Raw genomic sequence first — 25773 nt, forward strand, 5'->3', positions numbered from 1 at the left:
TTTCTATTATTATATTATTGAAAAATTTGTATATTCCTTTAATTTGTTCTTCATATCCTTAATCTACCCCTATGAATCTTATATTTGGCCTTTTAATGTTACCCCATATTTATTAAAAATTCTGTTCATTATCTCTTAACATATTTTCTCCATGATCAACTTTATTTTCAAGAGTGTATACTTTGTATTTGTTGCCTGAAAATCTGTCTTCCAAATGGTCTAGTGTATTGGGGATGCTTTCCATTAAGTTTTAATTTTGTTATTGATTCCTTCATTTTGAGAATTTCTAATTGTTCCTTCTTCAGAACTTCTATTTCCTTATTAAAGTGATCTTTCATTTCTTGTGTTTTCACTCTAATTTCACACTTTATATCACTTTTTATCTCGTAGATCAATTTAACTATAAACTTTCTACATTCCTCTTCTGACACTTCTTTCACTAAAGTATCAGTGTAGTCTGCTATGAAGTCATTCTTGTTTGTTTGGAATAGTTTGTTCCTTGCTTTTTGTTTTTTTATACCAGCGACTGAACTCTGTGGCACTCAACTGCTGAACCACATCTCCAGCCCTATTTTGTATTTTATTTAGAGACAGGGTCTCACTGAGTTGCTTAGCTCCTCACTTTTGCTGAGGCTGGCTTTGAACTTGAAATTCTCCTGCTTCAGCCTCCTGAGCTGCTGGGATTACAAGCATGTGCCACCATACCTGGCCTCCTGCTTTTTTATATTGTTTGTGTGTCTACCCATCTATCTAAATGGATCTAAAGCAACAGAGCTTCTATTCTACAAGCTTTTAGTAATCCTGTATGTTTCATGTGCCTGACAGATTAGGGGAGAGCCAAATAATTGCAACCAACTGTGCATACAATATGTAGAACTAAATTACTTAATTCCTATTATGACACAGTGTTAATTGTCAAAATAAACAGAAATGATAGGCTCAGCAGTTTCTATCAGTAAAGACAGTAATTAATCATGAATTATGTGTGACATAAAATCAAACAGTAGGTATTATCTGTGACCTCTCTTGTATTAATTGTTGCTATAGCATTAGTGATGGGGTCTGGCATTTTATAAACCAATTAGTGTTGAGATAAGTTAAGAACAGAGTTAATTAAGAGGAAAGGATAAGATATTGGAGGGTAAAAAATGGCTTATACTTTTAAGAGGTGAATAGGGCAGATGCAGAGATGATGTGAGATGAGCTATCTATGAAGCAAGAGGAGAAAAATAGAGGTAAAAGAGTTAAAGGAAGAGTAAAATAACAATAGAGTTTGGATATTAGTAGGAGAAAAAGGGGAAAGAGAAACAAGGGGAAACAGAGTCATAAAACAGGTTGAATACAATATCAATCCAATCCAACATACATTAATCAAAAATCCTAACCCTCAAAAAACAGTATAAGGAAAAATAATTACTTTCAAGAAATGCTAGACGTAAGAAAGCAGAAACAAATATAAAATACGTGTGTGTTTAAATGTCTATCATATATCAATCAGTACACATTCAAAAACAAAAAACACAGAATAGTAAGAATAGTCAATGACAGAATATGCTCAATGTCTGTGCCAAACTCCTTCTCTTTGTTGGTTTCCCTTCTCAGCAGAATGGTAAGGGCAGTGAAGAGTGTGCTGTCAGCTCCACTTCCAGGATATAGATGCCACTGGGTTATGTAAAATGAGTTTGTGGAATGAAGCTCCCAGAGGTGGGGATTATTGCTCCAGGTGTTTTATTGCATGGGGAGTTATCAGGTGTTTTTTAATCAACGCACATTTAGGACTGTACCCCAGGAGTCTCCCCGGGATCAACTCATAGGAAGGATGAGCCAGTTCTTTGCTACTTCTGTACTTTGCAGAGAATGCCCTTTCTGGCATCCCCATGTCTGCTCCAATCTCTGTTACTCCTCCCTGTTCAGATTCTCAAGCCACTGCCACTAGTCCTACACATTGCCAGATTCAAGGGAGGTGAGAGAGATGGGCTCCCTCCAGCCTATCCAGTCTGTGTTATCCACAGGCAAAATATTCTCCATAACAGAAATTGTCCTGATTTGCTAACTCAGATGAATTACATGCACCAATAAGAAACAGAAATTGTCCTGATCTAGGTTCAAACTAGATCCTATGGCTGGAAACTGCTGGATTCATGTATTGGACTCAGTCCCAAATTCACAGACCTAAGTTCCTTGTCTGAGTTGGTGCCACTTTAGTGCACAAGTCCCCCAGAGGGATCCAGATTCAGCTCCTTGTGCACAACTGGCAGACCTGGGATCTTTTGTGCACCAGCTTAGTGAGCCAAATAGTCTCTGAGTCAGCCCAGAGCATTACTGCCCCTCTGAACTTAGGATTCTCTATACCAAGACTGTCTGCAGCACTTTTCAGCCCTTTCTGATTTTCTGTATTAATTTCCCCCACTCTTAGCAGGAGCTCAGATCCAATTTTGTTCCTTTTCCTTGTCTGATGCATCCCAAATTTCCCAGTCTCCAAGGCTCTCTATCCAATATTGATTATCAGTGAAGGCCCTTTTCCACCCACCTCACAGAGAAGCAGTATTCCTACTGCTTGAGTCCTGTGTCATGGAGCTGTGAGAAATGCCTTTCCCAATAATCTGCCATCTTGTTCTCTCCTATTTTTTGGTGAAAAATAATAAGCTCAACTTATAATTTCTATTGAAATATAAATATAAAGTCCCAAGAATGATAAAAACAATTTTGAAAAGAACAAAGTTGGAGAGGTTACATAACACATTGTTAAAACTGTGATGTATAATGACAGAAAAATAGACAAACTACACAATGTAGAATTCAGACATCAATCAACAGATTAAATTTATAAAAAAGCTTCCCCAGTAAAATAGTGGGATCAATGCAATATGTGTAGAAATAATATAGTTTTACCACCATTTCACACACATATAATAATCTATCCCAGGTGGATCAAATAATAAAGTTTCTAAAGATAAAAAATCTTTACAACCTTAGAGTAGGCAAAAACTTTTTAAGTCACAACACAAAAACAGTAATTATAAAGGAAAAGACTGATAAGTTGGAGACCGTTGAAATGAAAAGCTTTATTTTTCAACAAAAATCTTATAGAGTGAGTAGATATTTCAATACATACATCTGACAGAGAATATATAGAATATATAGCAACATATATAATAAATGCCTATAAATTATAATAAAAAGAAAAGATTTTTTTTAAATCAAGGCTTAAATATGCCCAAATGTCTATCAAACATATAAAAATGTTTAAAAGTTATTAGAAAATGCAAAATGAAACCAAAGTGAGATAACACTACACATCAGATAGGCCAAAGTTAAAATTAAAAATATTATCTTTTCATGATGTGGAACAAAATTTGCATTCATATATGATTGACAGAAGTGTATATCAATATAATCATTTTAGAAAAACTCCTTATCAAAGAGGAATGTTTTCCCACCTATGACTCAGCAATCCCATTCTTAAGTATATATTTGAAAAAAATATATAAATATAAAAATTAAAAGGCATATGAAAATATTCATAGCTTCATTACTCATAGTAAAAAACTCAAATGTCCTTTGTAATGGACTGGATAAATTCTGATATATTTGTAAAAAAAAAATACTATATGTAAATGAAATAAACTACTATTGGGACTGAGGATGTGGCTCAAGCAGTAGCGCACTCCCCTGGCATGGGTGCGGCCCGGGTTCTATCCTCAGCACCACATTCAAACAAAGATGTTATGTCTGCCGAAAACTAAAATGTAAATTAAAAAAAGAAATAAACTACTATTGTTATGCACAGCATAAATGAATCTCATATTTCAAATTGTTAAGCATAAGAATCCAGAAACAAAGGGTGCATGTTATGTGACTCAAAAAGATAACACTCAAAAACAGAAAAATTATTGTATGGTGTTAGAAAAGTGGTTACCCTGGAAGGAATAGTATAGACTGTGAGAAGCATAAGGAAGACTTCTGGAAACGCAATGATATTCTATATCATACACACACACATATGTTATATATATGTAATGTATATATACATCATATATATGTATATATATATATAAATGATTGCTTACATAGATATTCTCATGTTATAAAAGTTCATCAAGTATCAACACAATTTATAACTGCATATGTCAGTGAAATTTATGTCAGTATATGTCATTCTTAAATTTTAAAAGTAAAAAAATGCTGTCAAAATTCCCCTAAGATAACACTATACAAAGTGGTTCTTTTCCTATTTAAGAAAAAATTGTCAAATGTTGCTATATCTTCAGAAAATATATTCTGTTTAAAAAATTTAAGCTATAACAGAACCCTAAAGAGTTGGAAGTTAACTTATTTTTTCCATTTGCATAATTCTCAACATAATATTATAAGAACACAAAAAATGTACAGTGAATAATATCACTTAGGATTCTTTTAGCTGTATCAGAAAACCCTAACTCAGATGAATTACATACACCAATAAGGAGTTTATTCATCTTACAAAAGAATCCAAGAGGTTGGTAGTTCCAAGGGTGGTTAATTCAGTATCTTAGCACCATTTTCAAGGACCCAATTTTGCTTCATCTTACTGCTTTGCCATTTTCATCAATAAGTTTTGTCTTGAAGTTTGAGATTTAGTGAAAATGTCTTCAACAGTTCCCAGCATCACACCCTCACAATAGTTTCCATATGCAGAAAAGGAGGCTTTTTATATTATACAGCAAATTCTCTTCAGTAGCCTTTCCCTCGTGCCTCATTAGCTACAGTTGTATAACATGTCCCTGCTCAAACCAATTATAGGCAAGGGGAATACTGCATCAAATTATATAAAATATATTAGAATCTAACCCCAAGGTGCTAGGAAAAAGTAGATATCTGAATAGAATTAGAATTCCATTAACAAGAAAGAAGGGCAGAGAGATGGTTGTTGGGAAAGCAACCAAAAGCTTGTGTTACCACAAACAAGCAAAACATAATAAAGGAAGCATAAATGGTTCTTTGCTATCATTCATAATATTTGCAATGCTATTAATTTTAAAATTTTTTGTTCCATTATCTGTGCATCTTGCAAGAACTATATAGAATTTTTTAATGTAAAATTTAATAAAAAAGATTGGCTTGCCACATTTTGTCTTATTGTTATAAGTAACAAATTAACCATACAGATTCACTTTTCATTATAAATACTTGCCAGTTTAAACTTTTAATTAAATACAAATACAACTTCATTTTCTGTATCTTGTACTATAATAGTACTCTGACAATTAAGATCTTCACATTTAATAAGAATGATAACAATGGGAGCTATTTTCTATCCAGTGCTTACTGTATACTGACACTATTTTCAGCATTTAAAATGTAAAAAAACTCTTTCTGAACTTTCATGGTAAATATTTTAGGTGCTATTGTTGCCTCTCTTTGTACCAAAGATGAAATAGAAGCACAGAAAGGGTCTTTAAATTTCTCAAGGTTACACCAGTAATAAATAGTGGAGTCATTGAACTATATTTGGGATTGGCAATTTTAAAAATTATTAAAAGGACATTCAATATGATCAAGTGGCTCCTAGTATACCTCACTAGGAATTTAGAATGCAATGACATAGTAACAGAGAAGCAAATATGACACAACCGAGGTACTAGATAATCATAAACTATAAGCAAAATGATAACATTGTTCTATAAGTGTCAAGAGAAAAAACAAATTCTGCAACTCTCCTGGCAGGAAGAGAAAGGAATTATCTAGATAGGAGGGCTGGTAATGGACAAAGTACTAATAACAATAGTAAACTGTGGCCTTTGGGAAAATTCCATGGGTCCATAAAGCAATCAGCAGAAGTAATATTTTTATATAACATATTAGTCATGGAACATTAGTTACTGGGTTAAGATATGCTAGCTCTGATTCCTAAATAAAGTTTAAAAGTCAATATATTATTTATAAAAACAATATTCCATCTCTTATAACAGCAACAAAAGGAACTGTTATTGCATCTCCTCGTAACACTAGAAATTCCTATTCCTATGCAAAAAGCTATTATTAATGAAATATTAATAACAAAAATATAGTTGCATTTTTGGCATCTGACCAAGTTTAAGCCATTAGTAAATCATGTAGTTATGCCAAAAAATCCAAGTATAGCACCCATTTGTTTTCTCCCATTTCAGTAACTCAAAAGTTTGTGTTAGATAATTCCAGAAACACCGCATCATCACAGGACTCTGTAAACTACACTTATATCCTAAATAAGTAAATTATTTGTAACACTTGAGTCTTCCCACTATCCTAAAGATATGTGCAATATTATTTCTAAAAGTAAATATAGAGAAAATTATTATAAGAAAAAAAGATTTGCCTTCACCTTTTCCATTTAGCCAGCTGTTCACCAGGAGATCCTTCTGTTCTCACCTTTTCTTGAGACTACATTGATTCTTGCCATTCCTTGATTTGCACATTAGCAATGAAAATACATTTGAAAGGACTTAGACTTTTTTTAATCGGAAAAAATAATTTTAGGATAAAATATCAAACAGATAAATGTAATTAGATGTGTAAAAAATATTATCTTTATATCTCTTGTACTTCCCTTTTCACGTTTTGTAATACATTTTATTCTCACAAGAACTTTAAGAGGTAGTAAAGGAGGTAATGTTTACAGTACTTTATAAGGATAACAAGATCACAGAGAAATTGAATGCCTGAGGTGACCAGGATATGTAGTGACAATCATAACTGAAATCTAGTCCTCAAGTTTTTTCCATTTAGACCTTGGTTCCTTCAGATATACTTTCTTTTTTGTGTGGTACTGGGGATAGAACTCAGGGGCACTCAACTACTGAGCCACATCCCCAGCCCTATTTTGTATTTTTTTTTAAATTTAGAGACAGGGTCTCACTGGCTTTGAAATCACAATACTCCTGTCTCAGCTTCCTGAGCCACTGGGATTACAGGTGTGTGCCACCGCACCTGGAAAGATATCATACTTTCTAGCTTTGCTTGCATACTATGAAAAAAATTGGACTGCTTATTTAAAAACAAAACTGACCTGTTACAATAGTTCTTGACTTCTCTGGACTTGTCATGTCAATTCTGTTGCCAAATGCACTGAAGCTTCACAATGACAGAATATTGAGCAAAGTGGAGTAGGGATAGGGTATGTTTCCAATAGGACAAAATTGATAATTATGGATTTTGAGGAAATAATAATAGAATTACTTTCTGTTTGGGGTTTTTATTTTAATAAATTTCCTAAATTTGACTCATGATATAATATCTATTTAAAGTCATAAAAGTGATTTGCTATCCACAAAGTGATTAGTTGAATATGTACCCCTTGGGGATTTTATTACAATTATTATATACGACAAAAGTTTAAATAAGTCTTTCACTTCTTATCATTTTATACAAGTTGCCTACTAATACTTCTAATAATATCATCTTAGTTTTTTTATAAATTAAAATATTCTTTTGATTTTCAGTAGGAAACCACTCTTTTTCCAATGTTTTCACAAGTAGATTAAATGCATTTTCTCTAAAAGAATCATATTTTTTCTTTTCTATTGTTTTTCTTTAGCTATACATGACAATAGAATTGATTTGGCACAATTATAAAAGAATGGAATATTATTTCTTCTAATTCAGTTCATAGTACTTCTCCTCCCCTTCTCTTCCCTCTACTCTACTGACCTTTCTGCTATTTACTTATAGTTATTTTCTTAAAATTAGTTCCTTGTGTATATACATGATGGTGAGATTCACTGTGGTACATTAATATGTCTGCATACATAGGATTGTTAGGTCAGATTCATTCCATTGTGTTTTCCTATCCCATCCTTCCTCCCTTCCCTTCATTCCCCTTTGTCTACTCCCTTGATCTTTCTTCTATTTTTTTTAATATTCCCCCCCAAACACCTTAGTTTGGATTAGCTTCCACACATCAGAGAAAATATTTGACCTTTGGCTTCAGGGATTGGCTTATTTCACTTAACATGATAGCTTCTAGTTCCATAAAGGAATCATATTTAATCTATAATATATGGGTTTAAGAAATAAAGTAATACCTGAAAAATTCTGACTAGATTAGAGTGGGGAGACTGCTAATGGATTGTCTATATTTGGCTGCTTATGGATTGTCTATATTTGGCCTAGGACACTTGAAACTAAACTCAAATGAAATCAGAGGAAGATGGTCTGCCCAATCATATTCCATATATCAAAACTCCATAAAATTATTTGACATTAGGATGACATGGTAGTATCTTCTCTCAGAAAAAATGAATCAATATATTCTTTAAGAATAAATAATCATATATATACATATATTCTGTTTATATGTACAGCTGATACATTTTTGTTGTCTTCTCATTTGGGCAGATACTTAGAAACTAGTGAACAATGATTCTTTTTCTCTTGAATGAAAATCCATTTTGTCATCTGGTCTCTCTTTTCCATTATATCGTGTCCCATAACTCATTATAGTGGGACAAGTATTTTATTACAGCACTCACATTGAGGATGAGCTCCACAATTAAAATTAAGAAAAATCCCTTAAATCTACCTTAAAGTCATGATATATGATATATGATATATGAGATTATACACACACACACACACACACACACACACACACACACACATACTGAATGGTTATTCTTTTTACATACTAAATTTGAGAACACTGAAATACCTTAAGAATGAAGCAAGAAAAAGCCCATTATATATTTTTTAAATGTAGGCATTTGAATGTTTTGCTTTTAAGATAACTGCTAAATGTCTAATAGGCACTGGGTAGAAATTTCTAATTTTTTTTCTGCTTACTTGCAGTGTTTGTTTCATTCCCTTTGAATACTAGGCCTCTATAACCTCAAATAATTGTTATTTTTATAGGAATCAAAAGAAAGGGGAAAATCAAATACAGAAAATTTATGTGCTAATGCTTTGCTTAAGAAATAAAAATAACTGAAGCTCAATATTCTTTGCATGCCTCTTGGCTGTAATGGCCCTATGATCCTGTGGATCTTAAGAAAATGAAGTTTCTTTCCAGAAGCTTTCTCTAAACTTGTTCTTAAATGCTCAGTTCATCCTCTATAGATCAGTCAATTTCAGACAAAGATTAGTAACTCAGCTCTTCCTTCTTCCCCCTGTTGCTCCAACTCGTCGGCCCTTCTGAACCTGCGGAGGTTAATACCAACCGAGCCTTCATAGGCAGTGGACACAGGATTGAGAAGGGGCTTGGGAGAGCCACTCAGGACCCACCCATTGCACTGGTCACCCAGCAAAGGGAACGAACTGTTGCTAATTGCATGGGATACCACCATGGCACAGAACTGACGTCACCAGAATGCGGTGGAGGAGATAACTTCATTGAAACCGGTGGTGACAGGTGTGTAACCCCCTAGCCCTCCCTCTCCACACAGCGGGGAAACCTTAAGGGCCCCTCCCAGCTCTCCCATGAGCGCGATAGTCAGACCGAGGGAATCAGGAGTGGCGCGGGACCCGCAACACGGAACCCCCGGCTACCACTCCCACCAGTGCTGACAACTGAGGGGGCGTGGCTACCTTGCACCAGCTACAGGGGGCGTGGCTACCGGAGGACAAGCAAAATTTGCTGAGAGTTCTCAGCCCCAAGCTCCACAAACTTAGGGTCTGAGGGAATGGCAAACAGGGAGAGTGTGCCCAGTCATTCAAGAAAATAGGGCTCCCGGGAGCAGCAGACCTGGCATGTAGCCAGTATTGTGGTGAGCGTCACCGGTGAGCGGGGCCTGGCTTGAGGAAAAGTGGGGAAGTGACTAGACAGCGGAGAAGGCCCTAGGCATTCAGGATAGGAGAACCACCCAGTCTGGGAAGAGGAGTGCTGCACAGTGATTGATTTCCCAATATTGAGAGGAGAAGCTTGGCCCAGTGGGCACAGCTCCACCTACTGGAAGAGAAGTTAATCGAACTCTAAGACTGCATTTATTAAATTTTTTTTTTATTATTTGGGTTTTTTTTTATTTTCATTTTTTTTATTTTTTAAATTTCTTTAATATTTTTTAAATTATTTTTTAAATTTTAACTTTTTATTATTTTTTTAAATTTTTTTTATTTTCAATTTTTTTTCTTTTATCTTTTCATTTCTTTTCAATTTCCTTATTCCCCCTTCCTTTAATTCTACCTGCTTACTCTCATTCTCTTTAGGGACTTCTTCCCTTCCCTTCTAATACCTTTCCTCCCAAGCATCAAATAAATTTATAGGAGTAAACAGTAACTCAGCAATCTAACAGAACAAGAAGTAACATGAGCAGCATGAAAAAGAAAGGAAGAAAAGGAGTACCAACAATGCAGGACAGCCTAGATATTCAGGAGGACCTAGAGGCATCAAAAAAAATAAGTGGTCAAATAAAGAACTCAAGGAATACCTTAGACAGATGGAATGGAACCTTAAAGAGGATATGAGACAGCAAATTCAAACAGTGAAAGAACACATTGAAAATGAATTACATAAACAGATAAAAGAAGTAAATAAGGATCTTTATCAGGAGATAGAGATTATAAAAAAATCAAACAATAATTCTAGAAATGAAGGAAACTATAAACCAAATTAAAAACTCAAATGAGAGTATCACTAACAGAGTGGAGCAAGTAGAAGCCAGAACTTCAGATAATGAAGACAAAATATATCATCTTGAAAAGAGTCTAGCCAACTCAGAAAGGCTGGTAAAAAATCACGAGAAAAACATCCAAGAGATACGGGATAACATAAAAAAAAAAAACTTAAGAGTCATCGGAATAGAGGAAAGTATAGAGGTTCAAACCAAGGGAATTAGCAACCTGCTGAATGAAACAATTATACAAAACTTTCCAGAAATAAAAAAGGAAACGGATGTACAAATTGTAGATGCCTACAGGACACCGAGCATACAAAATCACAGTAGACCAACGCCAAGACATGTTGTTATGAAGATATCCAATATACAGAACAAAGAGAAAATATTAAAAGCTGCAAGAGAAAGGAGGCAGATTATATTCAGGGGAAACCAATAAGGTTAACAACGGATTTTTCATCACAAACACTGAAAGTGAGAAGATCCTGGAACAACATATTTCAAACACTGAAAGACAATGGATGCCAACCAAGAATTTTGTAACCAGCAAAATTAAGCTTCAGGTACGACAACGAAATAAAAATCTTTCATGATAAACAAAAGTTAAAAGAATTTGCAGCCAGAAAACCAGCATTGCAAAGCATCTTGAGCAAAACACTACATGAGGAAGAAATGAAAAACAATAACCAAAACCAATAGTGGGAAGTACCTCAGTAGAGACAGAGGGTGGGGGGAAAGCTAATCATGGAGAAACAAACTAAATTAAAAAAAAGATAAATAATCAAACATGGCTGGAAGTAGAAACCATATATCAATAGTAACTCTAAATGTTAATGGCTTAAACTCTCCAATAAAGCGACATAGGCTGGCAACATGAATTAAAAAAACAAATCCAACAATATGCTGCCTCCAGGAGACACATCTGATTGGAAAAGACATACACAGGCTGAAGGTGAAAGGTTGGGAAAAAATATACCATGCACACGGTCCTTGTAAGCAAACAGGGGTGGCCATCCTCATATCGAATAAAATCGACTTCAAGACTAAGTTAATCAAAAGGGATAGGAAGGACATTATACACTGTTAAAAGGAATCATTCACCAACAAGACATAACAATTATCAATATGTATGCACCAAATAAAGGTGCTGCTACGTTCATAAAAGAAACTCTTCTCAATTTCAAGAACCAAATAGACCACAACACAATAATTATGGGTGACTTCAACACACCTCTCTCACCATTGGACAGATCCTCCAAACAAAAGTTGAATAAAGAAACTATAGAACTCAATATCACAATCAATAACCTAGACTTAACTGACATATATAGAATATATCAACCATCATCAAGTGGATATACTTTTTTCTCAGCAGCACATGGATCTTTCTCAAAAATAGACCATATATTATGGCATAGGGCAACCCTCAGTAAATATAAAGGGGTGGAGATAATATCATGCATTTTATCTGATCATAATGGAATGAAACTGGAAATCAATGATAAAAGAAGGAAGGAAAAATCACATGGAAAATGAAAAATATGTTACTGAATGATAAATGGGTTCCAGAAGACATAAAGGAGGAAATAAAAAAATTCTTAGAGATAAATGAAAATACAGACACAACATATCAGAATCTATGGGACACAATGAAAGCAGTTTTAAGAGGGAAATTCACTGCCTGGAGGTCATTCCTCAAAAAAAGAAAAAAACAACAAATAAATGAGCTCACACTTCATCTCAAAGCCCTAGAAAAGGAAGAGCAAAACAACAGAAAATATAGCAGAAGGCAAGAAACAGTTAAAATCAGAGCAGAAATCAACAAAATTGAAACAAAAGAAACTATTGAAAAAATTGACAAAACTAAAAGTTGGTTCTTCAAAAAAATAAATAAGATCCACAGACCCTTAGCCATGCTAACGAAGAGAAGAAGAGAGAGAACTCAAATTACTAACATATGGGATGAAAAAGGCAATATCACAACAGATACTACAGAATACAGAAGAAAATTAGGAATTATTTTGAAAACCTATATTCCAATAAAATAGAAGATAGTGAAGACATCGATAAATTTCTTAAGTCATATGATTTGCCTAGACTGAGTCAGGAGGATACGCACAATTTGAACAGACCAATATATCAATGGATGAAGTAGAAGAAGTAATCAAAAGACTACCAACCAAGAAAAGCCCAGGACCAGATGGGTATACACCAGAGTTTTACAAAACCTTTAAAGAAGAATTAATACCAATACTTTTCAAGTTATTTCAGGAAATAGAATGAATTTTCTATGAGGCCAACATCACCCTGATTCCGAAACCAGACAAAGACACCTCAAAGAAAGAAAATACAGACCAATATCTCTAATGAACCTAGATGCAAAAATCCTCAATAAAATTCTGGCGAATCAGATACAAAAACACATCAAAAAATTGTGCACCATGATCAAGTAGGATTCATCCCTGGGATGCAAGAATGGTTCACTATACGGAAATCAATAAATGTTATTCACCACATCAATAGACTTAAAGATAAGAACCATATGATCATCTCGATAGATGCAAAGAAAAAGCATTTGACAAAGTACAGCATCCCTTTATGTTCAAAACGTTAGAAAAACTAGGCATAACAGGAACTTACCTCAACACTGTAAAAGCTATCTATGCTAAGCCTCAGGCTAGCATCATTCTGAATGGAGAAAAATTGAAGGCAATCCATCTAAAATCTGGAACAAGACAGGGATGCCCTCTATCACCACTTCTATTCAATATAGTTCTCGAAGCACTGGCCAGAGCAATTAAACAGACAAAAGAAATTAAAGGCATAAAAATAGGAAAAGAACTTAGATTATTGTTGAGAGCCACAGCCGAAGGGACCCCAAAAAACTTCTAGCTGCCAGCAAACTTTCAGACTGCCAGCTGATGATTGGCTCACAGCAGCCCCAGCAACATCTAGCTGATTGGCTCCTCTGTGGTGATGCTCATTGGGCTTGTTTTCCCGCCCTTTCAGACTGCCAGCTGATGATTGGCTCACAGCGGCCCCAGCAACATCTAGCTGATTGGCTCCTCTGTGGTGATGCTCATTTGAGGACTTCTTTGGCTCCACCCATGCGACCCAGCCAATCAGCCTCAAGAGCAGGAGGATTGTGGGAGGTGGTGAGGCTTTTGTTTGTGTGAGAGGCTTGTGGGAAGCTGGTGGTAGCAGTTGGGCTCTGAGGGTTTTTCCTGAGGAGCTGTTTTGTTTGGCGTGTGTGGTTCTAAAAATAAAGTTCGTTTCTTTTGACAAGTGGCTCCTGAATTGTGCCCATCCAGACTGCAGCAAATTATCACTATTTGCAGAAGACATGATTCTATACCTAGAAGACCCAAAAGGGTCTACAAAAAACTACTAGAACTAATAAATGAATTCAGCAAAGTGGCAGGATATAAAATCAACATGCACAAATCAAAGGCATTTCTGTATATCAGTAACAAAACTTCTGAAATGGAAATGAGGAAAAACACCCCATTCACAATATCCAAAAAAATAAAATAAAATAAAATACTTGGGAATCAACCTAACAAAACAGGTGAAAGATTTATACAATGAAAACTACAGAACCCTAAAGACAGAAATAGAGGAAGATCTTAGAAAATGGAAAAATATACCCTGTTCATGGATAGGCAGAACTAACATCATCAAAATGGAGATATTACCAAAAGTTCTCTTTAGGTTTAATGCAATGCCAATCAAAATCCCAATGGCATTTCTTGTAGAAATAGATAAAGAAATCATGAAATTCATATGGAAAAATAAAAAACCCAGAATAGCAAAAGCAACTCTAAGCAGGAAGTGTGAATCAGGTGGCATAGCGATACCAGATTTCAAACTATACTACAGAGCAATAGTAACAAAAACAGCATGGTACTGGTACCAAAACAGGCGGGTGGACCAATGGTACAGAATAGAGGACACAGACTAATCCACAAAGTTACAACTATCTTATATTTGATAAAGGGGCTAAAAGCATTAAATGGAGGAAGGATAGCATCTTCAACAAATGGTGCTGGAAAAACTGGAAATCCATATGCAACAAAATGAAACTGAATCCCTTTGTCTCGCCATGCACAAAAGTTAACTCAAAATGGATCAAGGAGCTTGTTTTCAAACCAGAGACTCTGCATCTGATAGAAGAAAAAGTTGGCTCCGATCTACATATTGTGGGGTCGGGCTCCAAATTCCTTAATAGGACACCCATAGCACAAGAGTTAATAACAAGAATCAACAAATGGGATTTACTTAAACTAAAAAGTTATTTGTCAGCAAGAGAAACAATAAGAGAGGTAAATAGGGAGCCTACATCCTGGGAACAAATTTTTACTTCTCACACTTCAGATAGAGCCCTAATATCCAGAGTATACAAAGAACTCAAAAAATTAGACAATAAGATAACAAATAACCCAATCAACAAATGGGCCAAGGACCTGAACAGACACTTCTCAGAGGAGGACAAACAATCAATCAACAAGTACATGAAAAAATGCTCACCATCTCTAGCAGTCAGAGAAATGCAAATCAAAACCACCCTAAGATACCATCCCACTCCAGTAAGACTGGCAGCCATTCTGAAGTCAAACAACAAGTGCTGGCGAGAATGTGGGGAATAGGGTACTCTTGTACATTGCTGGTGGGACTGAAAATTGGTGTGGCCAATTTTTAAATCAGTATGGAGATTCCTGGGAAAGCTGGGAATGGAACCACCATTTGACCCAGCTATTGCCCTTCTTGGACTATTCCCTGAAGACCTTAAAAGAGCATACTACCGGGATACTGCCACATCAATGTTCATAGCAGCACAATTCACAATAGCTAGACTGTGGAACCAACCCAGATGCCCTTCAATAGATGAATGGATAAAAAAATGTGGCATTTATACACAATGGAGTATTACACAGCACTAAAAAAAGACAAAATCATGGAATTTGCAGGGAAATAGGTGGCATTAGAGCAGATTATGCTAAGTGAAGCTAGCCAATTCTTAAAAAACAAATGTCAAATGTCTTCTTTGATATAATGAGAGCAACTAAGAACAGAGCAGGAAGAGCAGGAGGAAAGGATTAACATTAAACAGAGACATGAGGTGGGAGGGAAAGGGTGAGAAAAGGGAAATTGCATGGAAATGGAAGGAGACCCTCATTGTTATACAAAATTACATATGAAAGGTTGTGAGGGGAATGGGGAAAAAAACAAGGAGAGAAATGAATTACAGTAGATGGGGTAGAGAGAGAAGATGGGAGGGGAGGGGAGTGGGGATAGTAGAGGATAGGAAAGGTAGCAGAATACAACAGTTACTTATATGGCATTATGTAAAAATGTGGATGTGTAACCGATGTGATTCTGCAATCTGTATTTGGGGTAAAAATGGGAGTTCATAACCCACTTGAATCTAATGTATGAAATATTATATGTCAAGAGCTTTGTAATGTTTTGAACAACCAATAAAAAATTTAAAAAAAGAAATTAACACAAACTTGGAATGTTCTATTTGAAGTTAAGCACTCTTATAATTTCACATTAAAGGAATACTGGCAAATAACATACAAAAACGTATTTAAAAGATAGTGTACCATGACCTATTAGTGTTCATCACAAGGATGCAAGGTTGGTTCAACATATGGAAATCAACAAATATAATTCATAATATCAATGGACTTAAAGACAAGAATCACATGATTATGTCAATAGATGCAGAAAAAAGCATTTGAGAACATATAGCATACTTTCATGTTCAAAACACTAGAAAAACTAGATATAGTAGGAAAATACAGCAACATATATGCTAAACCCAAGGCCAACATCATTCCAAAAGGAGAAAAATTGAAAGCATTCCCTCTAAAGACTGGAAGAAGACAATGATGCCCTCTTTCACCACTTCTATTTAACATCATCCTAAAAATTCTAGCCAGAGCAATTAGATGAAAAAAAAATTAAAGGGATATGAATAAGAAAAGAACTCAAACCATCCCTATATGCTGATGACATAATTCTATATTTAAAAGACCAAAGAAACTCCACCAGAAAACTTCTAGAATTCACAAATGAATTCAGCAAAGTAGCAGGATATAAAATTAACACCCATAATTCCTATACATTAGTGATGAATCAACTGAGAAATTAAAAAAAAAACTATCCAATTCACATTAGCCTGAAAAAAATAACATACTTGGGAATCAATCTAAAAAAGAGTAAAAAAAACCCTTCACAATAGCCTCAAAAAAAATAACATACTTGGGAATCAATCTAAAAAAGAATAGAAAAACCTCTATTATGAAAACTATAGAACACTAAAGAAAGAAGTTGAAGACGACCTTGGAATATGGAAAGATACCCCATGCTGTTGGATAGGCAGAGTTAATACTGTCAAAATGACCATGCTACCAAAAGTGTTATAAAGATTTAATGCAATTCCTACTAAAATTCCAATTATTTTCTTCATGGAAATAGAAAAAGCAGTCATAAAATTCATTTGAAAAAATAAGAGGCCTAGAATAGTCAAAGCAATCTTCCAACAAGAAAAGTGAAACAGGAAGCATGACAATACCAGACCTAAAATTATATTACTGAGCTAGAGTAACCAAAACGCCATGGTATTGGTACCAAAACAGACATGAAGACCAATAGTACATAATAGAAGACACAGAGACAGACCCACATAAATATTTATCTCATCCTAGACAAAGGTGCCATGAACATACATTGGAGTAAAGATAACCTCTTCAACAAATGGTGCTGGGAAAACTGGAAACCCATATGTAGCAAAATGAAATTAGACCCTTATCTCCCACCCTGCACCAAAATGAACTCAAAGTGGATGAAGAACTTAGGTACTAAAACAGAGCCCTGAACCTAACAGAAGACAAAGTAGGCCCAATTCTTCACCACATCAGCTTAGGAATCAAATTCCTCAACAAGACTCCTAAAGCACAGGAAATAAAATGAAGAATTAATAAATGGGATAGTATCAAACTAAAAAACTTCTTCACAGCAAAGGAAACAAACAAGAACATGATGAGAGAGGCCTACAGAATGGAAGAAAATCTTTTTCACCTGCACCTCAGATAGAGCATTAATCTCCAGGATATATAAAGAATTAAACACAATCTCTCTCTCTCTTTCTCTCTCTCTCTCTCTCTCTCTCTCTCTCTCTCTCTCTCTCTCTCTCTCTCACACACACACACACACACACACACACACCAATCAATAAATGGGCAAAGGAACTGAACAGACATTTCACAGAAAAGAAATATGAAAACTTGGAATGGAACCACCATTTGACCCAGCTATCCCACTCCCAGGTTTATAACCAAAGGACTTAAAATCAGCATACTATAGTGATGTAGCCACATCAATGTTTACAGCAGCTCAACTCACAATATATAAACTTTGGAACCAACCTGCATGCCCTTGAACAGATAAATTGATAAAGAGAATGTGGTATATATACACATTGTAATATTTATCATCCATAAAGAAGAATGAAATTATGGTATTTTCTGGCAAATGGACAGAGCTGGAGAATATCATGGTTAGCAAAATAAGCCAATCTCAAAGAACCAAAGGCCAAATGTTTTCTCTGATAGGTGGATGCTAATTCACAATAAAGGAGAAGGTAGCTAGGGAAGAAGAGAGGTACTTTGTGTTAGACAGAGGGGAGTGAAGAAAAGAGGGGGGCGGGTCTGGGGGTTGGAATGACAGAATGAATCAGGCATTATTACCCTATGTGTGTATATATTATTGCACAGCCTGTGTAACCCACACCATGTAAAACCTGAAGAATGAGAATTTATACTCCATTTATGTATGATGTGCCAAAATGCATTCTACTGTCATGTATAGCTAATTAGAACAAATAAAAAACATATTAATGGATGAGTGAATCAATGAAAACGTCAGATGCAACCTGGCAACTACTTCTTGTAATTCTCACCACATGTAATATATATATATATATATATATATATATATATATATATATATATATATATATATATATATATATATATATACAGTGGAATATTATTCAGCCTTAAAAAAGAATGAAATATGGCATTTGCTGGTAAATGGATGGAGCTGGAGACTATCATGCTAAGTGAAATGAGTCAATTCCTAAGAACCAAAGGCTGAATTTTTAAATTTTATATATATTTTTTCCTGTATATTCTTTTGTTGTTGTTGTTGTTTTAAAGAGAAAGAGAAAGAGAGAGAGAGAGAGAGAGAGAGAGAGAGAGAGAGAGAGAGAAGAGAGAAGAGAAGAGAAGAGAAGAGAAGAGAAGAGAGAGAGAATTTTTTAATATTTATTTTTCAGTTTTCGGTGCACACAACATCTTTATTTTATTTTATGTGGTGCTGAGGATCGAACCCAGTGCCCTACGCATGCCAGGCAAGCATGCTACTACTTGAGCCACATCCCCAGCCCTGTTGTTGTTGTTTTAAAAATATATTTTGGAAGCTATTATTTAAAAAAATAAAGTTCTCTCTGATATGCTGATGCTAACTCACAATAAGTGTGTGGGGGGATAATAGAAGTTCACTGGATTAGACAAAGCAGAATGAAGGGAAGGCAGGGAGGATGGGAATGGAAAAGACAGTAGAATTTATATAACTTTACTATGTTCATATATGAATATACAACCAGTCTAACTACATACCATGTACAACCACAAAAATGGAAAGTTACACCCCATGTATGTTTGATGTTTAAATACATTTACTGTCATGTATAAATAAAAAGAACAAAATTTTTTCAAAAGTATTCTTCATTTTCTGTTACAATAAAAAACAATCCAGTTTACATATTTTAATGAGAAATTTATCCCTCATATCTTCTAAGCCAATAGGTCCTTGGTGGCTGCTCAGTTGTTCTGTCTTCCCAGAAAACTCCAGAAAGCTGGCAATTCAATATTTATTTTAAATATTTATTTCTTAGACATGGCAAGCCTCTTTGTATTTGAATCCCTATGATTCTTCAAGAGGCCAGTAAGACAGAAATATTTCCCTTTTTATATACATTGCATTCAATGAATTAAAGTTATTTGCCCAAACTCACAAAGAAAGGAAGTAATAAGCCAGGATTCAAGACTCAACATCATGTATTTTAAAAAATAAAATCAATTAAAAAAAACTCAATGTGATACAAAACAGCATGATGCTTTCTACTCACTAGAGTGGCAGCAATTTTCTGACTTATTTTAAGAAACCAGCCTTTGTGGACTATTAATTTCATTTAGGAAAGAAATAACAAGACTAAATTCCATGGGATATTCTATGATTTCCAACCCTATAGTGATGAGATAAAATGCATGGTTTTTATATAATATTAAGTAGCACTCAGATTTCAAAACATATAATCCATAATTTTCTAATGTTCATATCTCAATTTGCAATTAAAATTCTTGCATATTCGCTTTTGAACAGTGTTATATTGTTTGATAACATGATAGAAGTTGGCCCTAAAAGGGAATTTCATCTGTTAAATGTTGTAAAATTAGCTATTTTTTAATTAAAAAGTTTATGCATATACCTCCTCAGCCCAGCTCCTCAACCTCTCTCCTCAATTTATAGATCCTTGCAAAGTTGACTAAGCACACACAAATATAACTACAAATGGAAATATGCTGTACATACTATTATGTATATTCCTTTTGTTGTTATTTTTAAAGTATATTTTGGAAGCTATTATTATAAAAAATTAAGTTAAAGGAAAAATGAAAAAGACGCAGCATAATATGACTGAAGAAACAATGAAATGAAAGTCAGAAGGCATGGCTAACTTTCTCCAGGTCAAGAACTACAATCCTTGGTAACTTCTGTGTCCTAACTGCCTATCAAACACTTGATTTATCAAACACCTTGCTTCTATGGCTTTCAAATAAACATTTACTAAACTCAGATTTGCGCCATTTTCCTCTCTAAGCTTCAATTTCTTTATAATAAAGAGACAGGACAGGGGGTATTTAAATAAATTTAAATTTTCAGCTCTAATTCTTAATATATCTCATTCTAAGTAAATCAACATTGTAGTCGAAAAACTGAAAATGTACCCTAATTCTACCTAGAGAAACACCATCCATTTCACCAAGTTGGTGGACTTCACCAGTTTTGTCATTTCCTGTCTTAAACAAATTCTGGTTTTGCTAAAGTTAATTAACCAACATAATCTGGCCAGTTAATGAAGGCCATAGCTCCCAAACCTGTCAGCAAATTGGAATCATTGGGAACCTATTTTCCTTCCAAAATTCACTGAATCAAAATATTCAGGGACAGTTATCCAGAAATGTATTTTAAAAAAGGCCCTCAGGTGATTCTCATAAATTCATTCTTTGAATATTTATGTTTAAAGTCACACAATTATATGGTATAGAGTCTTTTCTTCTTAGATGTCATACATTAACAAAATACCTTCTATTATGTATCATATTTTTCCCTGTTGGACTCCACTTTTTATTTATTCTTCTGTTTTTCCTTTCCTTGGGTCATTGGTAATGTTTCAAACATACAAAATAGATCAAAATACTAAATTCCCATGTATCCTTCAACAATAATTATGTCTTTCCCAGTCTTACTTAATCTATACTGTCACTCCTGCATTTTAGAAGGAACAATAAAATGAAAATCAGAAAGCATGGCTAAGTTTTTCCAGGTCAAGAACTATAATTCTTAGTAATTATTATTCATATGTAGAAGAATGAAACTAGATCTCTTTCAACCTACACAAAAGTTAACACAGAATGAATTCAAAGACTTTTGAACCAAATCTCAGAGCAAAGGATCTTCTTTGTATCCCGATAAAATGAGTTACTCCCAAAATAATTTCATGTCCTAACACTGTCCAAGAATGAAGCTTACATGATCAAAAAAAAAAAAAAAAAACAGAGCCTAAGATGAGACAGGCCAGGTATACTAATGAAACCATAGATCTGGCAATTTCTCTTCACAGCCACTGATGTCAGCCTTTCTTAAAGCAAAAGTTATTCCCTGCCACATCCTTTAAAAGATCTGAAAACAGTACTTAGAAGACATAACATACTGTTTTTAATGGCATTTACTATTCTATTTAGTATAATTTTTGCCTATTTATTATAATAGGACCAAAAAATATATGTGATAATTGTGATGTCCTTTTAATATGAAAGAACATTTCTTTTTATGCTACTGGGTTCTCTTCTCCTCTTTGGTTAAAACAGTGGTGTTCCTTTAAAATACTAATGATAATCCCCTGCCTCCTCCCTTCCTTTCCTTCCCCTCTTCCCTATCTAGAATTCATCACATCATCATCCAAAGTATATGTATGAAGACATGAATTCAGTGTCAACCTACTTTATATACAAACAGAGATATGAAAAATTGTGGTATATATGTGTAATAATAATTGTAATGCAAAAAAAATGAAAGTACATATGTAAAGATGTGAATTGGCATGAAAATACTTTATATACAAAGATATGAAAAATTGTGCTCTATATGTATAAAAAGAATTGTAATGCATTCCACTGTTGTATATTTAAAAAAATAAAATCAATAATAAAAAAGAAAGCTGAGTAACACATTTATAATACCTAATACAATATAAATATTGTTATATTGTCCTATTTAAACAATGACAAGAAAAAGATGCTTGTATATGTTTTTATAGACACAATATGTTTCTGAATATTGTCCTTCTCCCAGTTGATTGAATTCATGAATATGAACAAGGATGTAGAAACCATGGATATGGAAGGCAGACTATACTTCTTTTTGCTGAGTCTGTATGCACCAAACAACTTTCTGATAACTAGTCAGATTTCTTGGTATGTTGATTACAGGAAGGAAGTGACTTTGCTAGTGATCATTAGTATTTCAGTGAATGGAAAGGCATAATTTCTACCAGCACTTTTAAATATATATTTTACTGTGGTATAATTAACACAGAATGAAATACACATTATCTTAAATGTTCATTTGATGAGTTTTGACAACTGTATTATACGATGAAACCACCACTTGAAACAATATACAGAACCTTTTCCATCATTAAGATCCCTTGAACTCTTATCTTGCTGTCTCTTAAGATCCCTTGAACTCTTATCTTGCTGTCTCTTATAATCACTTAAGTTTCTAAAACCTTAGTATCATCTTAGATTTCATACAAATACAATTGTACAGAATGTAAAAAAAACAAATCCTCTGACATTGAAAAATCAAAAATCAAAAAATAATGTTAAAAATGACACTGTGAAAACTGAATATCCATATGTAGAAGAATGAAACTAGATCCTTATTTTTAACCCTGCACAAAAATCAACTCAAAAATGTATAAAACACTAGATGTATTAGACCAGAAATGTTGCAACTGCTAAAAGAAACTAAAAAGGATCAACACTTCATCATATTAGTGCAGGCAGCAACTTTCTTCATAAGACTCCTAAAGCTCAAGGAATAAAATCAAGAATCAATAAGTAAGATGCCATAAAATTATAAAGCTTCTTCACAGCAAAGGAAATCACTGAAGAGTGTGAAGAGAAAGCCTACAGAATAGGAAAATCTTGGCCAGCTGCTCCTCTGACAAGAAATTAATATCCAGAATATATAAGGAACACATAAATTTAACACTAAAAAAACCCAAATAACTCAATCAATAAATGTGCAAAAGAATTAGACAAACAATTCTTAAAAGAGGAAACACAAATGACTAACAAATACATGAAAAAATGTCCAATATTTCTAGCAATAAGGGAAATGGAAATCTAAACTACACTAAGATTTCATCTCATTCCAATTTAAAATAATAAATGCTGACAAGGATGTAGGGGAAAAGATATAATTATACATTGTTGGTGGGACTGCAAATTAGTACAAAGACTCTTGAAAGCAAGAAAAACTAGGAATACAACCACCATATGATCCAGTTATCCTACTCCTTGGTTATTTACAAAAAAAAAAAAAAAAAAAACCAAATCAGCATAGAGCCACTTCAATACTTCAATGTTTATAGCAGCACAATTCATAATAGCCAAACTATAGAATCAGCCCAGATGCCCATAAATAGATGAATAGATTAAGAAAATATATTCTTTATATACAGGGAAATTTTACTCAGTCATAAAGAATCAAATTAAGGTATTTGCCAGTAAATGAATAGAAATGGAGAACATCATGCTAAATAAAATAAGTCAGACTAAGAAAATCAAGAATGTTTTCTCTTATAAGTGGAAGCTACAGCAAAATAAGAGGAAGGAGGGGGATTAGATATCATAAAGATAGAGAAATGATCAATGGAGTAGAAAAGGACATTGAGAGGAAAGAGGAACGGAAAAGGGGAGAAAATGTGAAATGAATTTTAAAAATCATGTTATGTGCACATATAATATACTACAGAGAATTTCATCTTTATGTACATCTAGAAAACGCCAATAAAAAATAATAAATAAATAAATGGAAGATCAGTAGAGAGAGAAAGGAGAATGGAGTGGGGAGGAGGTGGGGGAAAAGAGGACTGAAATGGAGTAAATCAAATGCCCTGCTTATATGATTTTGTCAAAATGGTTCAACTACTATGTATAACTATATTGTTCTAATTTTAAAAAGCTAATGTTAAATCCTGAACAATTCAGATACCAATTACTCAAATCTGCAACAATTTGCCATTGCATCAATTTATTTTCACATATGAAGGGGAAAAGGTTTTCTTAATAAAGGGTCAGAAAGTAACACTGAACCCCAATAACACAGACCATAGACTGTTTAGTAGTAAACACTACTAAATTCTAACTTCTAAAAATAATCAGATCAATTTCAAAAAGCTACAAATCCTATATGGTATCTGTAGCGTAGTCTAATATTCTTTGATTTGGATCTCTATCATACAGCTACTTATTAAACTGTCAAAAGAGCAGAAATACTGATATACCTCCCCAAACTTATAACCCCTTATGATTAAATTTTAATATATGTAACCTTGTTTCTGTGCTTTTCTGGCAACTATAAAAAATCTGGTCTCAATGAAAGTGAGTCATTACTTACGGACAATTATAAAAAGAGGCGAAGTGCTGAAAACAGAAAAAAAAAAAGAAGTAAAATGGTAATTTCTCTGAAAGAAAAAGAATTAAGAAAGGTAAAGGGAATAAGCAAACATGTTACACGATCTTACATCTGTTAGAAAAGTAGGAGCTTGGTCATGTATGTAAGAGATAACAGCTTATCCTTTGAGATTTTTGCCTTATAAGAGACACAGTGGGATTCCAGGGCTATATTAATAAATTCAAAGCATAATCTTGAAACCACTAAATATTTCTTTGGCAGATAAGGCAATGGAAATAAAATGCATCTTAGTGAACATTATAGTGCATATTATCTACAACAAATTAAAACAAATTTATAAGCATTTTAATCCAATTACCAGGCAGAATGATGCTAAAACATTTTCAGTAGCTAGAGATAGTAAGTAAAAAAAATTGTCCCATGTGGAATTATTACTAAATTAAGATGTATAAAATGCCATGTTATTTTTCTTTAGTATAATACTGTAATTATTTCATTTCTGTTGACAAACTCAATATAAAGCTTTTACTGGCTTACTGAAAACAGTGGTTCCTAAATCATTAGTGATTATATTATCAATATATTCTTCAGAGTTTCCAGAAAACTAAGGAAAATATTCCAACCAAAAAACATTAGATGCTAAACATTTGCATAGTAGAACATATACTAATTGAGGTACTCTCTCTTTGGGACCTTCATTTCAATTACCAAGTACCAAGGGTTGTCATAGGTGGTTTCTAGGATCACAAACTTGAGGGTTCTTTGGTATCAAACACCAACTCCTATCTATACATATTTCTCTTTTTTCATTGGTAAGACAGGAAATTGTACCTCCTTATTCAAGTAATTCCAAGTGACCTGGTTCTCAGACCCAATACACTAACCAAATAATAGAAACAAATAGTGTGTACTTTACCATTCATTTTAGGACACACTGTTAACACTGCCATTCTTGAAATCTTTGTCTTTACTATTAGAAAACAGCTTCCCTAGCAACCAAACTATTATTAGGTAAGTTAGAGAAGTATAGTCACAACAAGTATCCACAAGATTTTATGTAACAACTTTATATAAACTTCTAAAAAATTTTGAAAAGATTATAATCACTTCACTAAATGTAGTCATGATAAGACTTAATATTCTAAGTCAA

The 25773-nt window shown here is 33.9% G+C and overlaps 1 protein-coding gene across 1 annotated transcript in view; it reads right to left on the reverse strand.

Moving 5' to 3' along the window:
- The window catches only part of Gpr158 (G protein-coupled receptor 158), a 390707-nt gene that overhangs the window by 225719 nt on the left and 139215 nt on the right, over window positions 1-25773 (reverse strand). The gene's annotated exons all lie outside the window — the stretch shown is intronic.

This window comes from Ictidomys tridecemlineatus, chromosome 10 (genome assembly GCF_052094955.1).
Source record: "Ictidomys tridecemlineatus isolate mIctTri1 chromosome 10, mIctTri1.hap1, whole genome shotgun sequence".
Classification (NCBI taxonomy): Eukaryota; Metazoa; Chordata; class Mammalia; order Rodentia; family Sciuridae; genus Ictidomys; species Ictidomys tridecemlineatus.